This window comes from Delphinapterus leucas, chromosome 15 (genome assembly GCF_059928025.1).
Source record: "Delphinapterus leucas isolate spDelLeu-1000000601 "Yukka" chromosome 15, BTC_Dleu_Yukka2, whole genome shotgun sequence".
NCBI classification, from domain to species: domain Eukaryota; kingdom Metazoa; phylum Chordata; class Mammalia; order Artiodactyla; family Monodontidae; genus Delphinapterus; species Delphinapterus leucas.
Genome location: NC_143143.1, coordinates 56,449,497 through 56,475,678, shown reverse-complemented (window position 1 = coordinate 56,475,678; position 26,182 = coordinate 56,449,497).

Here is a 26,182-nt window from a genome sequence, read left to right as displayed (position 1 = left end):
CCGTCACGAGTAAGCTCAGACTTCTTATGTGAGGCCTTCAGGCAGCAAAGAGAAGGTGGGCGCGAGGAGTGTGCTTCAGGCAGCTTAGGACCCGCAACCGTCCCGTCTACCACGGAGGGGAATAAGGTTTGCCCAGGGTCGCCCAGTTTCAACCCTGAGCTCGCGGAGTTACCTTCAGTGGTTCCTGATTGCCTCAAGGAAACACACGGGAGGAACGGGGCCCTTCCGTGGAGGCACTTTGGGGCACAGGGACCTCTGCATGGGACCTACTGGGTAAGTAGGCCAGTACCTTAGGTAGGCCTCAGTGACCAAGGCTCTCTGGCTCATGCCTAGCTGTGTACAGTGTGCAAAGCGCACTGTTCCTCAGGCTGGGCTCACAGCCTATCTTTGGCTTCCGTGAGAGTGCTGTCCCGAATCTCCTCTTGGAGCCAGTCGTCAGCACGGTGTCTCTTGGCACTGCGGTTCTCTTTCAGTCAAGGGGGCCGTTCGACTGCCAAAGAGAGTCTGCGCAGCGCTTCTTTCGCGAGGCTCTTGGACGACTGGGGCACTCCACCTAGTCAACCCAGAGAGCAGTACGTTGCCCCGGCAGCGAATGTGAAAGGTATTGCCAGCACAGTTTTCGCTTTGCAGAACACGCAGCCTTGGCCCACAACGACAATCTTGCCGTGAAGAGACGTAGGCCCGCTAGTGCCGTTCAGGCAGCTTGGAAGCCAAGCGCAAGGCGCCTCCAAACCGGGAGAAAGCGTACCCTCCCATCCGCGTCCCACTTTCCAGCTGAATGACGCAGCAGGTTTCTCTGAAGCTTCTGCCGAGCTATCTAGCACAAGTGAGAGAGTGCCTGCCTCTGCTGAGACAGGTATTGACGCGGGGATGGCTGGACATGCGGAAGAGCGTTCCCCAGGCCGTGCAACGTTTAGGCTTTGGTGATTCTGGACGGTCTCAAAGGTCCAGAACTGTCCCGGGGAAAGCTGTCCCTGTTTTTCTTTCTCCAGCTGGAAGTAAACATCTGGGAACCGACTGCCGTAGGCAGACGTCCTGGGGGAGCCCCCTGGTTTCATTTGTGACGCACGTTGGTGCTTCACAGAGGAGCCCAAATTCCTCCTTGGGGGCACAGCAGCACGGAATGTAAGGCTGTTTACAACTGCGTACCCTGAGGCCGTTGGAAAGCCGCACAAACGAGAGCTTTCAAGGGAACAGGGCAGCGCTGCGCCATCATCGTTGCACGTTCATGGAGCTTACTCAAACGAATGCATTTCCTTCCTGTGGCTCAAACACAGCAGAGGAGTTGGAAGGCATACAGTGCCCTTTGACAGTTGTTACCACGAACGTGAGTGCACAGTGTCTCGTGAAATAAATCCCTTACAGTGTTGAAGCATTCCCTTAAGGCATGCTTCTTCGCTCCTATGGCACTCCGAGGTGTTACTAACGGGGGAAATCTGGACTTTTCCTTGAGGCCGTGGGGGGGCTCACGATTCTTTTGTCGGCGAGCTGCAGAGTGCTCTTGCTGAAGCTCCCAGCAAGGAACTCAGAGCAGCAGGCCTCACACGAGGGCACTCAGACTGCTTCCGTCACGAGTAAACTCAGACTTCTTATGTGAGGCCTTCAGGCAGCAAAGAGAAGGTGGGCGCGAGGAGTGTGCTTCAGGCAGCTTAGGACCCGCAACCGTCCCGTCTACCACGGAGGGGAATAAGGTTTGCCCAGGGTCGCCCAGTTTCAACCCTGAGCTCGCGGAGTTAGCTTCAGTGGTTCCTGATTGCCTCAAGGAAACACACGGGAGGAACGGGGCCCTTCCGTGGAGGCACTTTGGGGCACAGGGACCTCTGCATGGGACCTACTGGGTAAGTAGGCCAGTACCTTAGGTAGGCCTCAGTGACCAAGGCTCTCTGGCTCATGCCTAGCTGTGTACAGTGTGCAAAGCGCACTGTTCCTCAGGCTGGGCCCACAGCCTATCTTTGGCTTCCGTGAGAGTGCTGTCCCGAATCTCCTCTTGGAGCCAGTCGTCAGCACGGTGTCTCTTGGCACTGCGGTTCTCTTTCAGTCAAGGGGGCCGTTCGACTGCCAAAGAGAGTCTGCGCAGCGCTTCTTTCGCGAGGCTCTTGGACGACTGGGGCCCTCCACCTAGTCAACCCAGAGAGCAGTACGTTGCCCCGGCAGCGAATGTGAAAGGTATTGCCAGCACAGTTTTCGCTTTGCAGAACACGCAGCCTTGGCCCACAATGACAATCTTGCCGTGAAGAGACGTAGGCCCGCTAGTGCCGTTCAGGCAGCTTGGAAGCCAAGCGCAAGGCGCCTCCAAACCGGGAGAAAGCGTACCCTCCCATCCGCGTCCCACTTTCCAGCTGAATGACGCAGCAGGTTTCTCTGAAGCTTCTGCCGAGCTATCTAGCACAAGTGAGAGAGTGCCTGCCTCTGCTGAGACAGGTTTTGACGCGGGGATGGCTGGACATGCGGAAGAGCGTTCCCCAGGCCGTGCAACGTTTAGGCTTTGGTGATTCTGGACGGTCTCAAAGGTCCAGAACTGTCCCGGGGAAAGCCGTCCCTGTTTCTCTTTCTCCAGCTGGAAGTAAACATCTGGGAACCGACTGCCGTACGCAGACGTCCTGGGGGAGCCCCCTGGTTTCATTTGTGACCCACGTTGGTGCTTCACAGAGGAGCCCAAATTCCTCCTTGGGGGCACAGCAGCACGGAATGTAAGGCTGTTTACAACTGCGTACCCTGAGGCCGTTGGAAAGCCGCACAAACGAGAGCTTTCAAGGGAACAGGGCAGCGCTGCGCCATCATCGTTGCACGTTAATGGAGCTTACTCAAACGAATGCATTTCCTTCCTGTGGCTCAAACACAGCAGAGGAGTTGGAAGGCATACAGTGCCCTTTGACAGTTGTTACCACGAACGTGAGTGCACAGTGTCTCGTGAAATAAATCCCTTACAGTGTTGAAGCATTCCCTTAAGGCATGCTTCTTCGCTCCTATGGCACTCCGAGGTGTTACTAACGGGGGAAATCTGGACTTTTCCTTGAGGCCGTGGGGGGGCTCACGATTCTTTTGTCGGCGAGCTGCAGAGTGCTCTTGCTGAAGCTCCCAGCAAGGAACTCAGAGCAGCAGGCCTCACACGAGGGCACTCAGACTGCTTCCGTCACGAGTAAACTCAGACTTCTTATGTGAGGCCTTCAGGCAGCAAAGAGAAGGTGGGCGCGAGGAGTGTGCTTCAGGCAGCTTAGGACCCGCAACCGTCCCGTCTACCACGGAGGGGAATAAGGTTTGCCCAGGGTCGCCCAGTTTCAACCCTGAGCTCGCGGAGTTAGCTTCAGTGGTTCCTGATTGCCTCAAGGAAACACACGGGAGGAACGGGGCCCTTCCGTGGAGGCACTTTGGGGCACAGGGACCTCTGCATGGGACCTACTGGGTAAGTAGGCCAGTACCTTAGGTAGGCCTCAGTGACCAAGGCTCTCTGGCTCATGCCTAGCTGTGTACAGTGTGCAAAGCGCACTGTTCCTCAGGCTGGGCCCACAGCCTATCTTTGGCTTCCGTGAGAGTGCTGTCCCGAATCTCCTCTTGGAGCCAGTCGTCAGCACGGTGTCTCTTGGCACTGCGGTTCTCTTTCAGTCAAGGGGGCCGTTCGACTGCCAAAGAGAGTCTGCGCAGCGCTTCTTTCGCGAGGCTCTTGGACGACTGGGGCACTCCACCTAGTCAACCCAGAGAGCAGTACGTTGCCCCGGCAGCGAATGTGAAAGGTATTGCCAGCACAGTTTTCGCTTTGCAGAACACGCAGCCTTGGCCCACAACGACAGTCTTGCCGTGAAGAGACGTAGGCCCGCTAGTGCCGTTCAGGCAGCTTGGAAGCCAAGCGCAAGGCGCCTCCAAACCGGGAGAAAGCGTACCCTCCCATCCGCGTCCCACTTTCCAGCTGAATGACGCAGCAGGTTTCTCTGAAGCTTCTGCCGAGCTATCTAGCACAAGTGAGAGAGTGCCTGCCTCTGCTGAGACAGGTTTTGACGCGGGGATGTCTGGACATGCGGAAGAGCGTTCCCCAGGCCGTGCAACGTTTAGGCTTTGGTGATTCTGGACGGTCTCAAAGGTCCAGAACTGTCCCGGGGAAAGCTGTCCCTGTTTTTCTTTCTCCAGCTGGAAGTAAACATCTGGGAACCGACTGCCGTAGGCAGACGTCCTGGGGGAGCCCCCTGGTTTCATTTGTGACGCACGTTGGTGCTTCACAGAGGAGCCCAAATTCCTCCTTGGGGGCACAGCAGCACGGAATGTAAGGCTGTTTACAACTGCGTACCCTGAGGCCGTTGGAAAGCCGCACAAACGAGAGCTTTCAAGGGAACAGGGCAGCGCTGCGCCATCATCGTTGCACGTTCATGGAGCTTACTCAAACGAATGCATTTCCTTCCTGTGGCTCAAACACAGCAGAGGAGTTGGAAGGCATACAGTGCCCTTTGACAGTTGTTACCACGAACGTGAGTGCACAGTGTCTCGTGAAATAAATCCCTTACAGTGTTGAAGCATTCCCTTAAGGCATGCTTCTTCGCTCCTATGGCACTCCGAGGTGTTACTAACGGGGGAAATCTGGACTTTTCCTTGAGGCCGTGGGGGGGCTCACGATTCTTTTGTCGGCGAGCTGCAGAGTGCTCTTGCTGAAGCTCCCAGCAAGGAACTCAGAGCAGCAGGCCTCACACGAGGGCACTCAGACTGCTTCCGTCACGAGTAAACTCAGACTTCTTATGTGAGGCCTTCAGGCAGCAAAGAGAAGGTGGGCGCGAGGAGTGTGCTTCAGGCAGCTTAGGACCCGCAACCGTCCCGTCTACCACGGAGGGGAATAAGGTTTGCCCAGGGTCGCCCAGTTTCAACCCTGAGCTCGCGGAGTTACCTTCAGTGGTTCCTGATTGCCTCAAGGAAACACACGGGAGGAACGGGGCCCTTCCGTGGAGGCACTTTGGGGCACAGGGACCTCTGCATGGGACCTACTGGGTAAGTAGGCCAGTACCTTAGGTAGGCCTCAGTGACCAAGGCTCTCTGGCTCATGCCTAGCTGTGTACAGTGTGCAAAGCGCACTGTTCCTCAGGCTGGGCTCACAGCCTATCTTTGGCTTCCGTGAGAGTGCTATCCCGAATCTCCTCTTGGAGCCAGTCGTCAGCACGGTGTCTCTTGGCACTGCGGTTCTCTTTCAGTCAAGGGGGCCGTTCGACTGCCAAAGAGAGTCTGCGCAGCGCTTCTTTCGCGAGGCTCTTGGACGACTGGGGCACTCCACCTAGTCAACCCAGAGAGCAGTACGTTGCCCCGGCAGCGAATGTGAAAGGTATTGCCAGCACAGTTTTCGCTTTGCAGAACACGCAGCCTTGGCCCACAACGACAATCTTGCCGTGAAGAGACGTAGGCCCGCTAGTGCCGTTCAGGCAGCTTGGAAGCCAAGCGCAAGGCGCCTCCAAACCGGGAGAAAGCGTACCCTCCCATCCGCGTCCCACTTTCCAGCTGAATGACGCAGCAGGTTTCTCTGAAGCTTCTGCCGAGCTATCTAGCACAAGTGAGAGAGTGCCTGCCTCTGCTGAGACAGGTTTTGACGCGGGGATCGCTGGACATGCGGAAGAGCGTTCCCCAGGCCGTGCAACGTTTAGGCTTTGGTGATTCTGGACGGTCTCAAAGGTCCAGAACTGTCCCGGGGAAAGCCGTCCCTGTTTCTCTTTCTCCAGCTGGAAGTAAACATCTGGGAACCGACTGCCGTACGCAGACGTCCTGGGGGAGCCCCCTGGTTTCATTTGTGACCCACGTTGGTGCTTCACAGAGGAGCCCAAATTCCTCCTTGGGGGCACAGCAGCACGGAATGTAAGGCTGTTTACAACTGCGTACCCTGAGGCCGTTGGAAAGCCGCACAAACGAGAGCTTTCAAGGGAACAGGGCAGCGCTGCGCCATCATCGTTGCACGTTCATGGAGCTTACTCAAACGAATGCATTTCCTTCCTGTGGCTCAAACACAGCAGAGGAGTTGGAAGGCATACAGTGCCCTTTGACAGTTGTTACCACGAACGTGAGTGCACAGTGTCTCGTGAAATAAATCCCTTACAGTGTTGAAGCATTCCCTTAAGGCATGCTTCTTCGCTCCTATGGCACTCCGAGGTGTTACTAACGGGGGAAATCTGGACTTTTCCTTGAGGCCGTGGGGGGGCTCACGATTCTTTTGTCGGCGAGCTGCAGAGTGCTCTTGCTGAAGCTCCCAGCAAGGAACTCAGAGCAGCAGGCCTCACACGAGGGCACTCAGACTGCTTCCGTCACGAGTAAACTCAGACTTCTTATGTGAGGCCTTCAGGCAGCAAAGAGAAGGTGGGCGCGAGGAGTGTGCTTCAGGCAGCTTAGGACCCGCAACCGTCCCGTCTACCACGGAGGGGAATAAGGTTTGCCCAGGGTCGCCCAGTTTCAACCCTGAGCTCGCGGAGTTAGCTTCAGTGGTTCCTGATTGCCTCAAGGAAACACACGGGAGGAACGGGGCCCTTCCGTGGAGGCACTTTGGGGCACAGGGACCTCTGCATGGGACCTACTGGGTAAGTAGGCCAGTACCTTAGGTAGGCCTCAGTGACCAAGGCTCTCTGGCTCATGCCTAGCTGTGTACAGTGTGCAAAGCGCACTGTTCCTCAGGCTGGGCCCACAGCCTATCTTTGGCTTCCGTGAGAGTGCTGTCCCGAATCTCCTCTTGGAGCCAGTCGTCAGCACGGTGTCTCTTGGCACTGCGGTTCTCTTTCAGTCGAGGGGGCCGTTCGACTGCCAAAGAGAGTCTGCGCAGCGCTTCTTTCGCGAGGCTCTTGGACGACTGGGGCACTCCACCTAGTCAACCCAGAGAGCAGTACGTTGCCCCGGCAGCGAATGTGAAAGGTATTGCCAGCACAGTTTTCGCTTTGCAGAACACGCAGCCTTGGCCCACAACGACAATCTTGCCGTGAAGAGACGTAGGCCCGCTAGTGCCGTTCAGGCAGCTTGGAAGCCAAGCGCAAGGCGCCTCCAAACCGGGAGAAAGCGTACCCTCCCATCCGCGTCCCACTGTCCAGCTGAATGACGCAGCAGGTTTCTCTGAAGCTTCTGCCGAGCTATCTAGCACAAGTGAGAGAGTGCCTGCCTCTGCTGAGACAGGTTTTGACGCGGGGATGTCTGGACATGCGGAAGAGCGTTCCCCAGGCCGTGCAACGTTTAGGCTTTGGTGATTCTGGACGGTCTCAAAGGTCCAGAACTGTCCCGGGGAAAGCTGTCCCTGTTTTTCTTTCTCCAGCTGGAAGTAAACATCTGGGAACCGACTGCCGTACGCAGACGTCCTGGGGGAGCCCCCTGGTTTCATTTGTGACCCACGTTGGTGCTTCACAGAGGAGCCCAAATTCCTCCTTGGGGGCACAGCAGCACGGAATGTAAGGCTGTTTACAACTGCGTACCCTGAGGCCGTTGGAAAGCCGCACAAACGAGAGCTTTCAAGGGAACAGGGCAGCGCTGCGCCATCATCGTTGCACGTTCATGGAGCTTACTCAAACGAATGCATTTCCTTCCTGTGGCTCAAACACAGCAGAGGAGTTGGAAGGCATACAGTGCCCTTTGACAGTTGTTACCACGAACGTGAGTGCACAGTGTCTCGTGAAATAAATCCCTTACAGTGTTGAAGCATTCCCTTAAGGCATGCTTCTTCGCTCCTATGGCACTCCGAGGTGTTACTAACGGGGGAAATCTGGACTTTTCCTTGAGGCCGTGGGGGGGGCTCACGATTCTTTTGTCGGCGAGCTGCAGAGTGCTCTTGCTGAAGCTCCCAGCAAGGAACTCAGAGCAGCAGGCCTCACACGAGGGCACTCAGACTGCTTCCGTCACGAGTAAACTCAGACTTCTTATGTGAGGCCTTCAGGCAGCAAAGAGAAGGTGGGCGCGAGGAGTGTGCTTCAGGCAGCTTAGGACCCGCAACCGTCCCGTCTACCACGGAGGGGAATAAGTTTTGCCCAGGGTCGCCCAGTTTCAACCCTGAGCTCGCGGAGTTACCTTCAGTGGTTCCTGATTGCCTCAAGGAAACACACGGGAGGAACGGGGCCCTTCCGTGGAGGCACTTTGGGGCACAGGGACCTCTGCATGGGACCTACTGGGTAAGTAGGCCAGTACCTTAGGTAGGCCTCAGTGACCAAGGCTCTCTGGCTCATGCCTAGCTGTGTACAGTGTGCAAAGCGCACTGTTCCTCAGGCTGGGCCCACAGCCTATCTTTGGCTTCCGTGAGAGTGCTGTCCCGAATCTCCTCTTGGAGCCAGTCGTCAGCACGGTGTCTCTTGGCACTGCGGTTCTCTTTCAGTCAAGGGGGCCGTTCGACTGCCAAAGAGAGTCTGCGCAGCGCTTCTTTCGCGAGGCTCTTGGACGACTGGGGCACTCCACCTAGTCAACCCAGAGAGCAGTACGTTGCCCCGGCAGCGAATGTGAAAGGTATTGCCAGCACAGTTTTCGCTTTGCAGAACACGCAGCCTTGGCCCACAACGACAATCTTGCCGTGAAGAGACGTAGGCCCGCTAGTGCCGTTCAGGCAGCTTGGAAGCCAAGCGCAAGGCGCCTCCAAACCGGGAGAAAGCGTACCCTCCCATCCGCGTCCCACTTTCCAGCTGAATGACGCAGCAGGTTTCTCTGAAGCTTCTGCCGAGCTATCTAGCACAAGTGAGAGAGTGCCTGCCTCTGCTGAGACAGGTTTTGACGCGGGGATGGCTGGACATGCGGAAGAGCGTTCCCCAGGCCGTGCAACGTTTAGGCTTTGGTGATTCTGGACGGTCTCAAAGGTCCAGAACTGTCCCGGGGAAAGCTGTCCCTGTTTTTCTTTCTCCAGCTGGAAGTACACATCTGGGAACCGACTGCCGTACGCAGACGTCCTGGGGGAGCCCCCTGGTTTCATTTGTGACCCACGTTGGTGCTTCACAGAGGAGCCCAAATTCCTCCTTGGGGGCACAGCAGCACGGAATGTAAGGCTGTTTACAACTGCGTACCCTGAGGCCGTTGGAAAGCCGCACAAACGAGAGCTTTCAAGGGAACAGGGCAGCGCTGCGCCATCATCGTTGCACGTTCAAGGAGCTTACTCAAACAAATGCATTTCCTTCCTGTGGCTCAAACACAACAGAGGAGTTGGAGGGCATACAGTGCCCTTTGACAGTTGTTACCACGAACGTGAGTGCACAGTGTCTCGTGAAATAAATCCCTTACAGTGTTGAAGCATTCCCTTAAGGCATGCTTCTTCGCTCCTATGGCACTCCGAGGTGTTACTAACGGGGGAAATCTGGACTTTTCCTTGAGGCCGTGGGGGGGGGGCTCACGATTCTTTTGTCGGCGAGCTGCAGAGTGCTCTTGCTGAAGCTCCCAGCAAGGAACTCAGAGCAGCAGGCCTCACACGAGGGCACTCAGACTGCTTCCGTCACGAGTAAGCTCAGACTTCTTATGTGAGGCCTTCAGGCAGCAAAGAGAAGGTGGGCGCGAGGAGTGTGCTTCAGGCAGCTTAGGACCCGCAACCGTCCCGTCTACCACGGAGGGGAATAAGGTTTGCCCAGGGTCGCCCAGTTTCAACCCTGAGCTCGCGGAGTTACCTTCAGTGGTTCCTGATTGCCTCAAGGAAACACACGGGAGGAACGGGGCCCTTCCGTGGAGGCACTTTGGGGCACAGGGACCTCTGCATGGGACCTACTGGGTAAGTAGGCCAGTACCTTAGGTAGGCCTCAGTGACCAAGGCTCTCTGGCTCATGCCTAGCTGTGTACAGTGTGCAAAGCGCACTGTTCCTCAGGCTGGGCCCACAGCCTATCTTTGGCTTCCGTGAGAGTGCTGTCCCGAATCTCCTCTTGGAGCCAGTCGTCAGCACGGTGTCTCTTGGCACTGCGGTTCTCTTTCAGTCGAGGGGGCCGTTCGACTGCCAAAGAGAGTCTGCGCAGCGCTTCTTTCGCGAGGCTCTTGGACGACTGGGGCACTCCACCTAGTCAACCCAGAGAGCAGTACGTTGCCCCGGCAGCGAATGTGAAAGGTATTGCCAGCACAGTTTTCGCTTTGCAGAACACGCAGCCTTGGCCCACAACGACAATCTTGCCGTGAAGAGACGTAGGCCCGCTAGTGCCGTTCAGGCAGCTTGGAAGCCAAGCGCAAGGCGCCTCCAAACCGGGAGAAAGCGTACCCTCCCATCCGCGTCCCACTGTCCAGCTGAATGACGCAGCAGGTTTCTCTGAAGCTTCTGCCGAGCTATCTAGCACAAGTGAGAGAGTGCCTGCCTCTGCTGAGACAGGTTTTGACGCGGGGATGTCTGGACATGCGGAAGAGCGTTCCCCAGGCCGTGCAACGTTTAGGCTTTGGTGATTCTGGACGGTCTCAAAGGTCCAGAACTGTCCCGGGGAAAGCTGTCCCTGTTTTTCTTTCTCCAGCTGGAAGTAAACATCTGGGAACCGACTGCCGTACGCAGACGTCCTGGGGGAGCCCCCTGGTTTCATTTGTGACCCACGTTGGTGCTTCACAGAGGAGCCCAAATTCCTCCTTGGGGGCACAGCAGCACGGAATGTAAGGCTGTTTACAACTGCGTACCCTGAGGCCGTTGGAAAGCCGCACAAACGAGAGCTTTCAAGGGAACAGGGCAGCGCTGCGCCATCATCGTTGCACGTTCATGGAGCTTACTCAAACGAATGCATTTCCTTCCTGTGGCTCAAACACAGCAGAGGAGTTGGAAGGCATACAGTGCCCTTTGACAGTTGTTACCACGAACGTGAGTGCACAGTGTCTCGTGAAATAAATCCCTTACAGTGTTGAAGCATTCCCTTAAGGCATGCTTCTTCGCTCCTATGGCACTCCGAGGTGTTACTAACGGGGGAAATCTGGACTTTTCCTTGAGGCCGTGGGGGGGGCTCACGATTCTTTTGTCGGCGAGCTGCAGAGTGCTCTTGCTGAAGCTCCCAGCAAGGAACTCAGAGCAGCAGGCCTCACACGAGGGCACTCAGACTGCTTCCGTCACGAGTAAACTCAGACTTCTTATGTGAGGCCTTCAGGCAGCAAAGAGAAGGTGGGCGCGAGGAGTGTGCTTCAGGCAGCTTAGGACCCGCAACCGTCCCGTCTACCACGGAGGGGAATAAGTTTTGCCCAGGGTCGCCCAGTTTCAACCCTGAGCTCGCGGAGTTACCTTCAGTGGTTCCTGATTGCCTCAAGGAAACACACGGGAGGAACGGGGCCCTTCCGTGGAGGCACTTTGGGGCACAGGGACCTCTGCATGGGACCTACTGGGTAAGTAGGCCAGTACCTTAGGTAGGCCTCAGTGACCAAGGCTCTCTGGCTCATGCCTAGCTGTGTACAGTGTGCAAAGCGCACTGTTCCTCAGGCTGGGCCCACAGCCTATCTTTGGCTTCCGTGAGAGTGCTGTCCCGAATCTCCTCTTGGAGCCAGTCGTCAGCACGGTGTCTCTTGGCACTGCGGTTCTCTTTCAGTCAAGGGGGCCGTTCGACTGCCAAAGAGAGTCTGCGCAGCGCTTCTTTCGCGAGGCTCTTGGACGACTGGGGCACTCCACCTAGTCAACCCAGAGAGCAGTACGTTGCCCCGGCAGCGAATGTGAAAGGTATTGCCAGCACAGTTTTCGCTTTGCAGAACACGCAGCCTTGGCCCACAACGACAATCTTGCCGTGAAGAGACGTAGGCCCGCTAGTGCCGTTCAGGCAGCTTGGAAGCCAAGCGCAAGGCGCCTCCAAACCGGGAGAAAGCGTACCCTCCCATCCGCGTCCCACTTTCCAGCTGAATGACGCAGCAGGTTTCTCTGAAGCTTCTGCCGAGCTATCTAGCACAAGTGAGAGAGTGCCTGCCTCTGCTGAGACAGGTTTTGACGCGGGGATGGCTGGACATGCGGAAGAGCGTTCCCCAGGCCGTGCAACGTTTAGGCTTTGGTGATTCTGGACGGTCTCAAAGGTCCAGAACTGTCCCGGGGAAAGCTGTCCCTGTTTTTCTTTCTCCAGCTGGAAGTACACATCTGGGAACCGACTGCCGTACGCAGACGTCCTGGGGGAGCCCCCTGGTTTCATTTGTGACCCACGTTGGTGCTTCACAGAGGAGCCCAAATTCCTCCTTGGGGGCACAGCAGCACGGAATGTAAGGCTGTTTACAACTGCGTACCCTGAGGCCGTTGGAAAGCCGCACAAACGAGAGCTTTCAAGGGAACAGGGCAGCGCTGCGCCATCATCGTTGCACGTTCAAGGAGCTTACTCAAACAAATGCATTTCCTTCCTGTGGCTCAAACACAACAGAGGAGTTGGAGGGCATACAGTGCCCTTTGACAGTTGTTACCACGAACGTGAGTGCACAGTGTCTCGTGAAATAAATCCCTTACAGTGTTGAAGCATTCCCTTAAGGCATGCTTCTTCGCTCCTATGGCACTCCGAGGTGTTACTAACGGGGGAAATCTGGACTTTTCCTTGAGGCCGTGGGGGGGGGGCTCACGATTCTTTTGTCGGCGAGCTGCAGAGTGCTCTTGCTGAAGCTCCCAGCAAGGAACTCAGAGCAGCAGGCCTCACACGAGGGCACTCAGACTGCTTCCGTCACGAGTAAGCTCAGACTTCTTATGTGAGGCCTTCAGGCAGCAAAGAGAAGGTGGGCGCGAGGAGTGTGCTTCAGGCAGCTTAGGACCCGCAACCGTCCCGTCTACCACGGAGGGGAATAAGGTTTGCCCAGGGTCGCCCAGTTTCAACCCTGAGCTCGCGGAGTTACCTTCAGTGGTTCCTGATTGCCTCAAGGAAACACACGGGAGGAACGGGGCCCTTCCGTGGAGGCACTTTGGGGCACAGGGACCTCTGCATGGGACCTACTGGGTAAGTAGGCCAGTACCTTAGGTAGGCCTCAGTGACCAAGGCTCTCTGGCTCATGCCTAGCTGTGTACAGTGTGCAAAGCGCACTGTTCCTCAGGCTGGGCCCACAGCCTATCTTTGGCTTCTGTGAGAGTGCTGTCCCGAATCTCCTCTTGGAGCCAGTCGTCAGCACGGTGTCTCTTGGCACTGCGGTTCTCTTTCAGTCAAGGGGGCCGTTCGACTGCCAAAGAGAGTCTGCGCAGCGCTTCTTTCGCGAGGCTCTTGGACGACTGGGGCACTCCACCTAGTCAACCCAGAGAGCAGTACGTTGCCCCGGCAGCGAATGTGAAAGGTATTGCCAGCACAGTTTTCGCTTTGCAGAACACGCAGCCTTGGCCCACAACGACAATCTTGCCGTGAAGAGACGTAGGCCCGCTAGTGCCGTTCAGGCAGCTTGGAAGCCAAGCGCAAGGCGCCTCCAAACCGGGAGAAAGCGTACCCTCCCATCCGCGTCCCACTTTCCAGCTGAATGACGCAGCAGGTTTCTCTGAAGCTTCTGCCGAGCTATCTAGCACAAGTGAGAGAGTGCCTGCCTCTGCTGAGACAGGTTTTGACGCGGGGATGGCTGGACATGCGGAAGAGCGTTCCCCAGGCCGTGCAACGTTTAGGCTTTGGTGATTCTGGACGGTCTCAAAGGTCCAGAACTGTCCCGGGGAAAGCCGTCCCTGTTTTTCTTTCTCCAGCTGGAAGTAAACATCTGGGAACCGACTGCCGTAGGCAGACGTCCTGGGGGAGCCCCCTGGTTTCATTTGTGACGCACGTTGGTGCTTCACAGAGGAGCCCAAATTCCTCCTTGGGGGCACAGCAGCACGGAATGTAAGGCTGTTTACAACTGCGTACCCTGAGGCCGTTGGAAAGCCGCACAAACGAGAGCTTTCAAGGGAACAGGGCAGCGCTGCGCCATCATCGTTGCACGTTCATGGAGCTTACTCAAACGAATGCATTTCCTTCCTGTGGCTCAAACACAGCAGAGGAGTTGGAAGGCATACAGTGCCCTTTGACAGTTGTTACCACGAACGTGAGTGCACAGTGTCTCGTGAAATAAATCCCTTACAGTGTTGAAGCATTCCCTTAAGGCATGCTTCTTCGCTCCTATGGCACTCCGAGGTGTTACTAACGGGGGAAATCTGGACTTTTCCTTGAGGCCGTGGGGGGGCTCACGATTCTTTTGTCGGCGAGCTGCAGAGTGCTCTTGCTGAAGCTCCCAGCAAGGAACTCAGAGCAGCAGGCCTCACACGAGGGCACTCAGACTGCTTCCGTCACGAGTAAACTCAGACTTCTTATGTGAGGCCTTCAGGCAGCAAAGAGAAGGTGGGCGCGAGGAGTGTGCTTCAGGCAGCTTAGGACCCGCAACCGTCCCGTCTACCACGGAGGGGAATAAGGTTTGCCCAGGGTCGCCCAGTTTCAACCCTGAGCTCGCGGAGTTAGCTTCAGTGGTTCCTGATTGCCTCAAGGAAACACACGGGAGGAACGGGGCCCTTCCGTGGAGGCACTTTGGGGCACAGGGACCTCTGCATGGGACCTACTGGGTAAGTAGGCCAGTACCTTAGGTAGGCCTCAGTGACCAAGGCTCTCTGGCTCATGCCTAGCTGTGTACAGTGTGCAAAGCGCACTGTTCCTCAGGCTGGGCCCACAGCCTATCTTTGGCTTCCGTGAGAGTGCTGTCCCGAATCTCCTCTTGGAGCCAGTCGTCAGCACGGTGTCTCTTGGCACTGCGGTTCTCTTTCAGTCAAGGGGGCCGTTCGACTGCCAAAGAGAGTCTGCGCAGCGCTTCTTTCGCGAGGCTCTTGGACGACTGGGGCCCTCCACCTAGTCAACCCAGAGAGCAGTACGTTGCCCCGGCAGCGAATGTGAAAGGTATTGCCAGCACAGTTTTCGCTTTGCAGAACACGCAGCCTTGGCCCACAATGACAATCTTGCCGTGAAGAGACGTAGGCCCGCTAGTGCCGTTCAGGCAGCTTGGAAGCCAAGCGCAAGGCGCCTCCAAACCGGGAGAAAGCGTACCCTCCCATCCGCGTCCCACTTTCCAGCTGAATGACGCAGCAGGTTTCTCTGAAGCTTCTGCCGAGCTATCTAGCACAAGTGAGAGAGTGCCTGCCTCTGCTGAGACAGGTTTTGACGCGGGGATGGCTGGACATGCGGAAGAGCGTTCCCCAGGCCGTGCAACGTTTAGGCTTTGGTGATTCTGGACGGTCTCAAAGGTCCAGAACTGTCCCGGGGAAAGCCGTCCCTGTTTTTCTTTCTCCAGCTGGAAGTAAACATCTGGGAACCGACTGCCGTACGCAGACGTCCTGGGGGAGCCCCCTGGTTTCATTTGTGACCCACGTTGGTGCTTCACAGAGGAGCCCAAATTCCTCCTTGGGGGCACAGCAGCACGGAATGTAAGGCTGTTTACAACTGCGTACCCTGAGGCCGTTGGAAAGCCGCACAAACGAGAGCTTTCAAGGGAACAGGGCAGCGCTGCGCCATCATCGTTGCACGTTCATGGAGCTTACTCAAACGAATGCATTTCCTTCCTGTGGCTCAAACACAGCAGAGGAGTTGGAAGGCATACAGTGCCCTTTGACAGTTGTTACCACGAACGTGAGTGCACAGTGTCTCGTGAAATAAATCCCTTACAGTGTTGAAGCATTCCCTTAAGGCATGCTTCTTCGCTCCTATGGCACTCCGAGGTGTTACTAACGGGGGAAATCTGGACTTTTCCTTGAGGCCGTGGGGGGGCTCACGATTCTTTTGTCGGCGAGCTGCAGAGTGCTCTTGCTGAAGCTCCCAGCAAGGAACTCAGAGCAGCAGGCCTCACACGAGGGCACTCAGACTGCTTCCGTCACGAGTAAACTCAGACTTCTTATGTGAGGCCTTCAGGCAGCAAAGAGAAGGTGGGCGCGAGGAGTGTGCTTCAGGCAGCTTAGGACCCGCAACCGTCCCGTCTACCACGGAGGGGAATAAGGTTTGCCCAGGGTCGCCCAGTTTCAACCCTGAGCTCGCGGAGTTAGCTTCAGTGGTTCCTGATTGCCTCAAGGAAACACACGGGAGGAACGGGGCCCTTCCGTGGAGGCACTTTGGGGCACAGGGACCTCTGCATGGGACCTACTGGGTAAGTAGGCCAGTACCTTAGGTAGGCCTCAGTGACCAAGGCTCTCTGGCTCATGCCTAGCTGTGTACAGTGTGCAAAGCGCACTGTTCCTCAGGCTGGGCCCACAGCCTATCTTTGGCTTCCGTGAGAGTGCTGTCCCGAATCTCCTCTTGGAGCCAGTCGTCAGCACGGTGTCTCTTGGCACTGCGGTTCTCTTTCAGTCAAGGGGGCCGTTCGACTGCCAAAGAGAGTCTGCGCAGCGCTTCTTTCGCGAGGCTCTTGGACGACTGGGGCACTCCACCTAGTCAACCCAGAGAGCAGTACGTTGCCCCGGCAGCGAATGTGAAAGGTATTGCCAGCACAGTTTTCGCTTTGCAGAACACGCAGCCTTGGCCCACAACGACAGTCTTGCCGTGAAGAGACGTAGGCCCGCTAGTGCCGTTCAGGCAGCTTGGAAGCCAAGCGCAAGGCGCCTCCAAACCGGGAGAAAGCGTACCCTCCCATCCGCGTCCCACTTTCCAGCTGAATGACGCAGCAGGTTTCTCTGAAGCTTCTGCCGAGCTATCTAGCACAAGTGAGAGAGTGCCTGCCTCTGCTGAGACAGGTTTTGACGCGGGGATGTCTGGACATGCGGAAGAGCGTTCCCCAGGCCGTGCAACGTTTAGGCTTTGGTGATTCTGGACGGTCTCAAAGGTCCAGAACTGTCCCGGGGAAAGCTGTCCCTGTTTTTCTTTCTCCAGCTGGAAGTAAACATCTGGGAACCGACTGCCGTAGGCAGACGTCCTGGGGGAGCCCCCTGGTTTCATTTGTGACCCACGTTGGTGCTTCACAGAGGAGCCCAAATTCCTCCTTGGGGGCACAGCAGCACGGAATGTAAGGCTGTTTACAACTGCGTACCCTGAGGCCGTTGGAAAGCCGCACAAACGAGAGCTTTCAAGGGAACAGGGCAGCGCTGCGCCATCATCGTTGCACGTTCATGGAGCTTACTCAAACGAATGCATTTCCTTCCTGTGGCTCAAACACAGCAGAGGAGTTGGAAGGCATACAGTGCCCTTTGACAGTTGTTACCACGAACGTGAGTGCACAGTGTCTCGTGAAATAAATCCCTTACAGTGTTGAAGCATTCCCTTAAGGCATGCTTCTTCGCTCCTATGGCACTCCGAGGTGTTACTAACGGGGGAAATCTGGACTTTTCCTTGAGGCCGTGGGGGGGCTCACGATTCTTTTGTCGGCGAGCTGCAGAGTGCTCTTGCTGAAGCTCCCAGCAAGGAACTCAGAGCAGCAGGCCTCACACGAGGGCACTCAGACTGCTTCCGTCACGAGTAAACTCAGACTTCTTATGTGAGGCCTTCAGGCAGCAAAGAGAAGGTGGGCGCGAGGAGTGTGCTTCAGGCAGCTTAGGACCCGCAACCGTCCCGTCTACCACGGAGGGGAATAAGGTTTGCCCAGGGTCGCCCAGTTTCAACCCTGAGCTCGCGGAGTTACCTTCAGTGGTTCCTGATTGCCTCAAGGAAACACACGGGAGGAACGGGGCCCTTCCGTGGAGGCACTTTGGGGCACAGGGACCTCTGCATGGGACCTACTGGGTAAGTAGGCCAGTACCTTAGGTAGGCCTCAGTGACCAAGGCTCTCTGGCTCATGCCTAGCTGTGTACAGTGTGCAAAGCGCACTGTTCCTCAGGCTGGGCTCACAGCCTATCTTTGGCTTCCGTGAGAGTGCTATCCCGAATCTCCTCTTGGAGCCAGTCGTCAGCACGGTGTCTCTTGGCACTGCGGTTCTCTTTCAGTCAAGGGGGCCGTTCGACTGCCAAAGAGAGTCTGCGCAGCGCTTCTTTCGCGAGGCTCTTGGACGACTGGGGCACTCCACCTAGTCAACCCAGAGAGCAGTACGTTGCCCCGGCAGCGAATGTGAAAGGTATTGCCAGCACAGTTTTCGCTTTGCAGAACACGCAGCCTTGGCCCACAACGACAATCTTGCCGTGAAGAGACGTAGGCCCGCTAGTGCCGTTCAGGCAGCTTGGAAGCCAAGCGCAAGGCGCCTCCAAACCGGGAGAAAGCGTACCCTCCCATCCGCGTCCCACTTTCCAGCTGAATGACGCAGCAGGTTTCTCTGAAGCTTCTGCCGAGCTATCTAGCACAAGTGAGAGAGTGCCTGCCTCTGCTGAGACAGGTTTTGACGCGGGGATCGCTGGACATGCGGAAGAGCGTTCCCCAGGCCGTGCAACGTTTAGGCTTTGGTGATTCTGGACGGTCTCAAAGGTCCAGAACTGTCCCGGGGAAAGCCGTCCCTGTTTCTCTTTCTCCAGCTGGAAGTAAACATCTGGGAACCGACTGCCGTACGCAGACGTCCTGGGGGAGCCCCCTGGTTTCATTTGTGACCCACGTTGGTGCTTCACAGAGGAGCCCAAATTCCTCCTTGGGGGCACAGCAGCACGGAATGTAAGGCTGTTTACAACTGCGTACCCTGAGGCCGTTGGAAAGCCGCACAAACGAGAGCTTTCAAGGGAACAGGGCAGCGCTGCGCCATCATCGTTGCACGTTCATGGAGCTTACTCAAACGAATGCATTTCCTTCCTGTGGCTCAAACACAGCAGAGGAGTTGGAAGGCATACAGTGCCCTTTGACAGTTGTTACCACGAACGTGAGTGCACAGTGTCTCGTGAAATAAATCCCTTACAGTGTTGAAGCATTCCCTTAAGGCATGCTTCTTCGCTCCTATGGCACTCCGAGGTGTTACTAACGGGGGAAATCTGGACTTTTCCTTGAGGCCGTGGGGGGGCTCACGATTCTTTTGTCGGCGAGCTGCAGAGTGCTCTTGCTGAAGCTCCCAGCAAGGAACTCAGAGCAGCAGGCCTCACACGAGGGCACTCAGACTGCTTCCGTCACGAGTAAACTCAGACTTCTTATGTGAGGCCTTCAGGCAGCAAAGAGAAGGTGGGCGCGAGGAGTGTGCTTCAGGCAGCTTAGGACCCGCAACCGTCCCGTCTACCACGGAGGGGAATAAGGTTTGCCCAGGGTCGCCCAGTTTCAACCCTGAGCTCGCGGAGTTACCTTCAGTGGTTCCTGATTGCCTCAAGGAAACACACGGGAGGAACGGGGCCCTTCCGTGGAGGCACTTTGGGGCACAGGGACCTCTGCATGGGACCTACTGGGTAAGTAGGCCAGTACCTTAGGTAGGCCTCAGTGACCAAGGCTCTCTGGCTCATGCCTAGCTGTGTACAGTGTGCAAAGCGCACTGTTCCTCAGGCTGGGCCCACAGCCTATCTTTGGCTTCCGTGAGAGTGCTGTCCCGAATCTCCTCTTGGAGCCAGTCGTCAGCACGGTGTCTCTTGGCACTGCGGTTCTCTTTCAGTCGAGGGGGCCGTTCGACTGCCAAAGAGAGTCTGCGCAGCGCTTCTTTCGCGAGGCTCTTGGACGACTGGGGCACTCCACCTAGTCAACCCAGAGAGCAGTACGTTGCCCCGGCAGCGAATGTGAAAGGTATTGCCAGCACAGTTTTCGCTTTGCAGAACACGCAGCCTTGGCCCACAACGACAATCTTGCCGTGAAGAGACGTAGGCCCGCTAGTGCCGTTCAGGCAGCTTGGAAGCCAAGCGCAAGGCGCCTCCAAACCGGGAGAAAGCGTACCCTCCCATCCGCGTCCCACTGTCCAGCTGAATGACGCAGCAGGTTTCTCTGAAGCTTCTGCCGAGCTATCTAGCACAAGTGAGAGAGTGCCTGCCTCTGCTGAGACAGGTTTTGACGCGGGGATGGCTGGACATGCGGAAGAGCGTTCCCCAGGCCGTGCAACGTTTAGGCTTTGGTGATTCTGGACGGTCTCAAAGGTCCAGAACTGTCCCGGGGAAAGCTGTCCCTGTTTTTCTTTCTCCAGCTGGAAGTAAACATCTGGGAACCGACTGCCGTACGCAGACGTCCTGGGGGAGCCCCCTGGTTTCATTTGTGACCCACGTTGGTGCTTCACAGAGGAGCCCAAATTCCTCCTTGGGGGCACAGCAGCACGGAATGTAAGGCTGTTTACAACTGCGTACCCTGAGGCCGTTGGAAAGCCGCACAAACGAGAGCTTTCAAGGGAACAGGGCAGCGCTGCGCCATCATCGTTGCACGTTCATGGAGCTTACTCAAACGAATGCATTTCCTTCCTGTGGCTCAAACACAGCAGAGGAGTTGGAAGGCATACAGTGCCCTTTGACAGTTGTTACCACGAACGTGAGTGCACAGTGTCTCGTGAAATAAATCCCTTACAGTGTTGAAGCATTCCCTTAAGGCATGCTTCTTCGCTCCTATGGCACTCCGAGGTGTTACTAACGGGGGAAATCTGGACTTTTCCTTGAGGCCGTGGGGGGGGCTCACGATTCTTTTGTCGGCGAGCTGCAGAGTGCTCTTGCTGAAGCTCCCAGCAAGGAACTCAGAGCAGCAGGCCTCACACGAGGGCACTCAGACTGCTTCCGTCACGAGTAAACTCAGACTTCTTATGTGAGGCCTTCAGGCAGCAAAGAGAAGGTGGGCGCGAGGAGTGTGCTTCAGGCAGCTTAGGACCCGCAACCGTCCCGTCTACCACGGAGGGGAATAAGGTTTGCCCAGGGTCGCCCAGTTTCAACCCTGAGCTCGCGGAGTTACCTTCAGTGGTTCCTGATTGCCTCAAGGAAACACACGGGAGGAACGGGGCCCTTCCGTGGAGGCACTTTGGGGCACAGGGACCTCTGCATGGGACCTACTGGGTAAGTAGGCCAGTACCTTAGGTAGGCCTCAGTGACCAAGGCTCTCTGGCTCATGCCTAGCTGTGTACAGTGTGCAAAGCGCACTGTTCCTCAGGCTGGGCCCACAGCCTATCTTTGGCTTCCGTGAGAGTGCTGTCCCGAATCTCCTCTTGGAGCCAGTCGTCAGCACGGTGTCTCTTGGCACTGCGGTTCTCTTTCAGTCAAGGGGGCCGTTCGACTGCCAAAGAGAGTCTGCGCAGCGCTTCTTTCGCGAGGCTCTTGGACGACTGGGGCACTCCACCTAGTCAACCCAGAGAGCAGTACGTTGCCCCGGCAGCGAATGTGAAAGGTATTGCCAGCACAGTTTTCGCTTTGCAGAACACGCAGCCTTGGCCCACAACGACAATCTTGCCGTGAAGAGACGTAGGCCCGCTAGTGCCGTTCAGGCAGCTTGGAAGCCAAGCGCAAGGCGCCTCCAAACCGGGAGAAAGCGTACCCTCCCATCCGCGTCCCACTTTCCAGCTGAATGACGCAGCAGGTTTCTCTGAAGCTTCTGCCGAGCTATCTAGCACAAGTGAGAGAGTGCCTGCCTCTGCTGAGACAGGTTTTGACGCGGGGATGGCTGGACATGCGGAAGAGCGTTCCCCAGGCCGTGCAACGTTTAGGCTTTGGTGATTCTGGACGGTCTCAAAGGTCCAGAACTGTCCCGGGGAAAGCTGTCCCTGTTTTTCTTTCTCCAGCTGGAAGTACACATCTGGGAACCGACTGCCGTACGCAGACGTCCTGGGGGAGCCCCCTGGTTTCATTTGTGACCCACGTTGGTGCTTCACAGAGGAGCCCAAATTCCTCCTTGGGGGCACAGCAGCACGGAATGTAAGGCTGTTTACAACTGCGTACCCTGAGGCCGTTGGAAAGCCGCACAAACGAGAGCTTTCAAGGGAACAGGGCAGCGCTGCGCCATCATCGTTGCACGTTCAAGGAGCTTACTCAAACAAATGCATTTCCTTCCTGTGGCTCAAACACAACAGAGGAGTTGGAAGGCATACAGTGCCCTTTGACAGTTGTTACCACGAACGTGAGTGCACAGTGTCTCGTGAAATAAATCCCTTACAGTGTTGAAGCATTCCCTTAAGGCATGCTTCTTCGCTCCTATGGCACTCCGAGGTGTTACTAACGGGGGAAATCTGGACTTTTCCTTGAGGCCGTGGGGGGGGGGCTCACGATTCTTTTGTCGGCGAGCTGCAGAGTGCTCTTGCTGAAGCTCCCAGCAAGGAACTCAGAGCAGCAGGCCTCACACGAGGGCACTCAGACTGCTTCCGTCACGAGTAAGCTCAGACTTCTTATGTGAGGCCTTCAGGCAGCAAAGAGAAGGTGGGCGCGAGGAGTGTGCTTCAGGCAGCTTAGGACCCGCAACCGTCCCGTCTACCACGGAGGGGAATAAGGTTTGCCCAGGGTCGCCCAGTTTCAACCCTGAGCTCGCGGAGTTAGCTTCAGTGGTTCCTGATTGCCTCAAGGAAACACACGGGAGGAACGGGGCCCTTCCGTGGAGGCACTTTGGGGCACAGGGACCTCTGCATGGGACCTACTGGGTAAGTAGGCCAGTACCTTAGGTAGGCCTCAGTGACCAAGGCTCTCTGGCTCATGCCTAGCTGTGTACAGTGTGCAAAGCGCACTGTTCCTCAGGCTGGGCCCACAGCCTATCTTTGGCTTCCGTGAGAGTGCTGTCCCGAATCTCCTCTTGGAGCCAGTCGTCAGCACGGTGTCTCTTGGCACTGCGGTTCTCTTTCAGTCAAGGGGGCCGTTCGACTGCCAAAGAGAGTCTGCGCAGCGCTTCTTTCGCGAGGCTCTTGGACGACTGGGGCCCTCCACCTAGTCAACCCAGAGAGCAGTACGTTGCCCCGGCAGCGAATGTGAAAGGTATTGCCAGCACAGTTTTCGCTTTGCAGAACACGCAGCCTTGGCCCACAACGACAGTCTTGCCGTGAAGAGACGTAGGCCCGCTAGTGCCGTTCAGGCAGCTTGGAAGCCAAGCGCAAGGCGCCTCCAAACCGGGAGAAAGCGTACCCTCCCATCCGCGTCCCACTTTCCAGCTGAATGACGCAGCAGGTTTCTCTGAAGCTTCTGCCGAGCTATCTAGCACAAGTGAGAGAGTGCCTGCCTCTGCTGAGACAGGTTTTGACGCGGGGATGTCTGGACATGCGGAAGAGCGTTCCCCAGGCCGTGCAACGTTTAGGCTTTGGTGATTCTGGACGGTCTCAAAGGTCCAGAACTGTCCCGGGGAAAGCCGTCCCTGTTTCTCTTTCTCCAGCTGGAAGTAAACATCTGGGAACCGACTGCCGTACGCAGACGTCCTGGGGGAGCCCCCTGGTTTCATTTGTGACCCACGTTGGTGCTTCACAGAGGAGCCCAAATTCCTCCTTGGGGGCACAGCAGCACGGAATGTAAGGCTGTTTACAACTGCGTACCCTGAGGCCGTTGGAAAGCCGCACAAACGAGAGCTTTCAAGGGAACAGGGCAGCGCTGCGCCATCATCGTTGCACGTTCATGGAGCTTACTCAAACGAATGCATTTCCTTCCTGTGGCTCAAACACAGCAGAGGAGTTGGAAGGCATACAGTGCCCTTTGACAGTTGTTACCACGAACGTGAGTGCACAGTGTCTCGTGAAATAAATCCCTTACAGTGTTGAAGCATTCCCTTAAGGCATGCTTCTTCGCTCCTATGGCACTCCGAGGTGTTACTAACGGGGGAAATCTGGACTTTTCCTTGAGGCCGTGGGGGGGCTCACGATTCTTTTGTCGGCGAGCTGCAGAGTGCTCTTGCTGAAGCTCCCAGCAAGGAACTCAGAGCAGCAGGCCTCACACGAGGGCACTCAGACTGCTTCCGTCACGAGTAAACTCAGACTTCTTATGTGAGGCCTTCAGGCAGCAAAGAGAAGGTGGGCGCGAGGAGTGTGCTTCAGGCAGCTTAGGACCCGCAACCGTCCCGTCTACCACGGAGGGGAATAAGGTTTGCCCAGGGTCGCCCAGTTTCAACCCTGAGCTCGCGGAGTTACCTTCAGTGGTTCCTGATTGCCTCAAGGAAACACACGGGAGGAACGGGGCCCTTCCGTGGAGGCACTTTGGGGCACAGGGACCTCTGCATGGGACCTACTGGGTAAGTAGGCCAGTACCTTAGGTAGGCCTCAGTGACCAAGGCTCTCTGGCTCATGCCTAGCTGTGTACAGTGTGCAAAGCGCACTGTTCCTCAGGCTGGGCTCACAGCCTATCTTTGGCTTCCGTGAGAGTGCTATCCCGAATCTCCTCTTGGAGCCAGTCGTCAGCACGGTGTCTCTTGGCACTGCGGTTCTCTTTCAGTCAAGGGGGCCGTTCGACTGCCAAAGAGAGTCTGCGCAGCGCTTCTTTCGCGAGGCTCTTGGACGACTGGGGCACTCCACCTAGTCAACCCAGAGAGCAGTACGTTGCCCCGGCAGCGAATGTGAAAGGTATTGCCAGCACAGTTTTCGCTTTGCAGAACACGCAGCCTTGGCCCACAACGACAATCTTGCCGTGAAGAGACGTAGGCCCGCTAGTGCCGTTCAGGCAGCTTGGAAGCCAAGCGCAAGGCGCCTCCAAACCGGGAGAAAGCGTACCCTCCCATCCGCGTCCCACTTTCCAGCTGAATGACGCAGCAGGTTTCTCTGAAGCTTCTGCCGAGCTATCTAGCACAAGTGAGAGAGTGCCTGCCTCTGCTGAGACAGGTTTTGACGCGGGGATGGCTGGACATGCGGAAGAGCGTTCCCCAGGCCGTGCAACGTTTAGGCTTTGGTGATTCTGGACGGTCTCAAAGGTCCAGAACTGTCCCGGGGAAAGCCGTCCCTGTTTCTCTTTCTCCAGCTGGAAGTAAACATCTGGGAACCGACTGCCGTACGCAGACGTCCTGGGGGAGCCCCCTGGTTTCATTTGTGACCCACGTTGGTGCTTCACAGAGGAGCCCAAATTCCTCCTTGGGGGCACAGCAGCACGGAATGTAAGGCTGTTTACAACTGCGTACCCTGAGGCCGTTGGAAAGCCGCACAAACGAGAGCTTTCAAGGGAACAGGGCAGCGCTGCGCCATCATCGTTGCACGTTCATGGAGCTTACTCAAACGAATGCATTTCCTTCCTGTGGCTCAAACACAGCAGAGGAGTTGGAAGGCATACAGTGCCCTTTGACAGTTGTTACCACGAACGTGAGTGCACAGTGTCTCGTGAAATAAATCCCTTACAGTGTTGAAGCATTCCCTTAAGGCATGCTTCTTCGCTCCTATGGCACTCCGAGGTGTTACTAACGGGGGAAATCTGGACTTTTCCTTGAGGCCGTGGGGGGGCTCACGATTCTTTTGTCGGCGAGCTGCAGAGTGCTCTTGCTGAAGCTCCCAGCAAGGAACTCAGAGCAGCAGGCCTCACACGAGGGCACTCAGACTGCTTCCGTCACGAGTAAACTCAGACTTCTTATGTGAGGCCTTCAGGCAGCAAAGAGAAGGTGGGCGCGAGGAGTGTGCTTCAGGCAGCTTAGGACCCGCAACCGTCCCGTCTACCACGGAGGGGAATAAGGTTTGCCCAGGGTCGCCCAGTTTCAACCCTGAGCTCGCGGAGTTAGCTTCAGTGGTTCCTGATTGCCTCAAGGAAACACACGGGAGGAACGGGGCCCTTCCGTGGAGGCACTTTGGGGCACAGGGACCTCTGCATGGGACCTACTGGGTAAGTAGGCCAGTACCTTAGGCAGGCCTCAGTGACCAAGGCTCTCTGGCTCATGCCTAGCTGTGTACAGTGTGCAAAGCGCACTGTTCCTCAGGCTGGGCCCACAGCCTATCTTTGGCTTCCGTGAGAGTGCTGTCCCGAATCTCCTCTTGGAGCCAGTCGTCAGCACGGTGTCTCTTGGCACTGCGGTTCTCTTTCAGTCAAGGGGGCCGTTCGACTGCCAAAGAGAGTCTGCGCAGCGCTTCTTTCGCGAGGCTCTTGGACTACTGGGGCACTCCACCTAGTCAACCCAGAGAGCAGTACGTTGCCCCGGCAGCGAATGTGAAAGGTATTGCCAGCACAGTTTTCGCTTTGCAGAACACGCAGCCTTGGCCCACAACGACAGTCTTGCCGTGAAGAGACGTAGGCCCGCTAGTGCCGTTCAGGCAGCTTGGAAGCCAAGCGCAAGGCGCCTCCAAACCGGGAGAAAGCGTACCCTCCCATCCGCGTCCCACTTTCCAGCTGAATGACGCAGCAGGTTTCTCTGAAGCTTCTGCCGAGCTATCTAGCACAAGTGAGAGAGTGCCTGCCTCTGCTGAGACAGGTTTTGACGCGGGGATGGCTGGACATGCGGAAGAGCGTTCCCCAGGCCGTGCAACGTTTAGGCTTTGGTGATTCTGGACGGTCTCAAAGGTCCAGAACTGTCCCGGGGAAAGCTGTCCCTGTTTTTCTTTCTCCAGCTGGAAGTACACATCTGGGAACCGACTGCCGTACGCAGACGTCCTGGGGGAGCCCCCTGGTTTCATTTGTGACCCACGTTGGTGCTTCACAGAGGAGCCCAAATTCCTCCTTGGGGGCACAGCAGCACGGAATGTAAG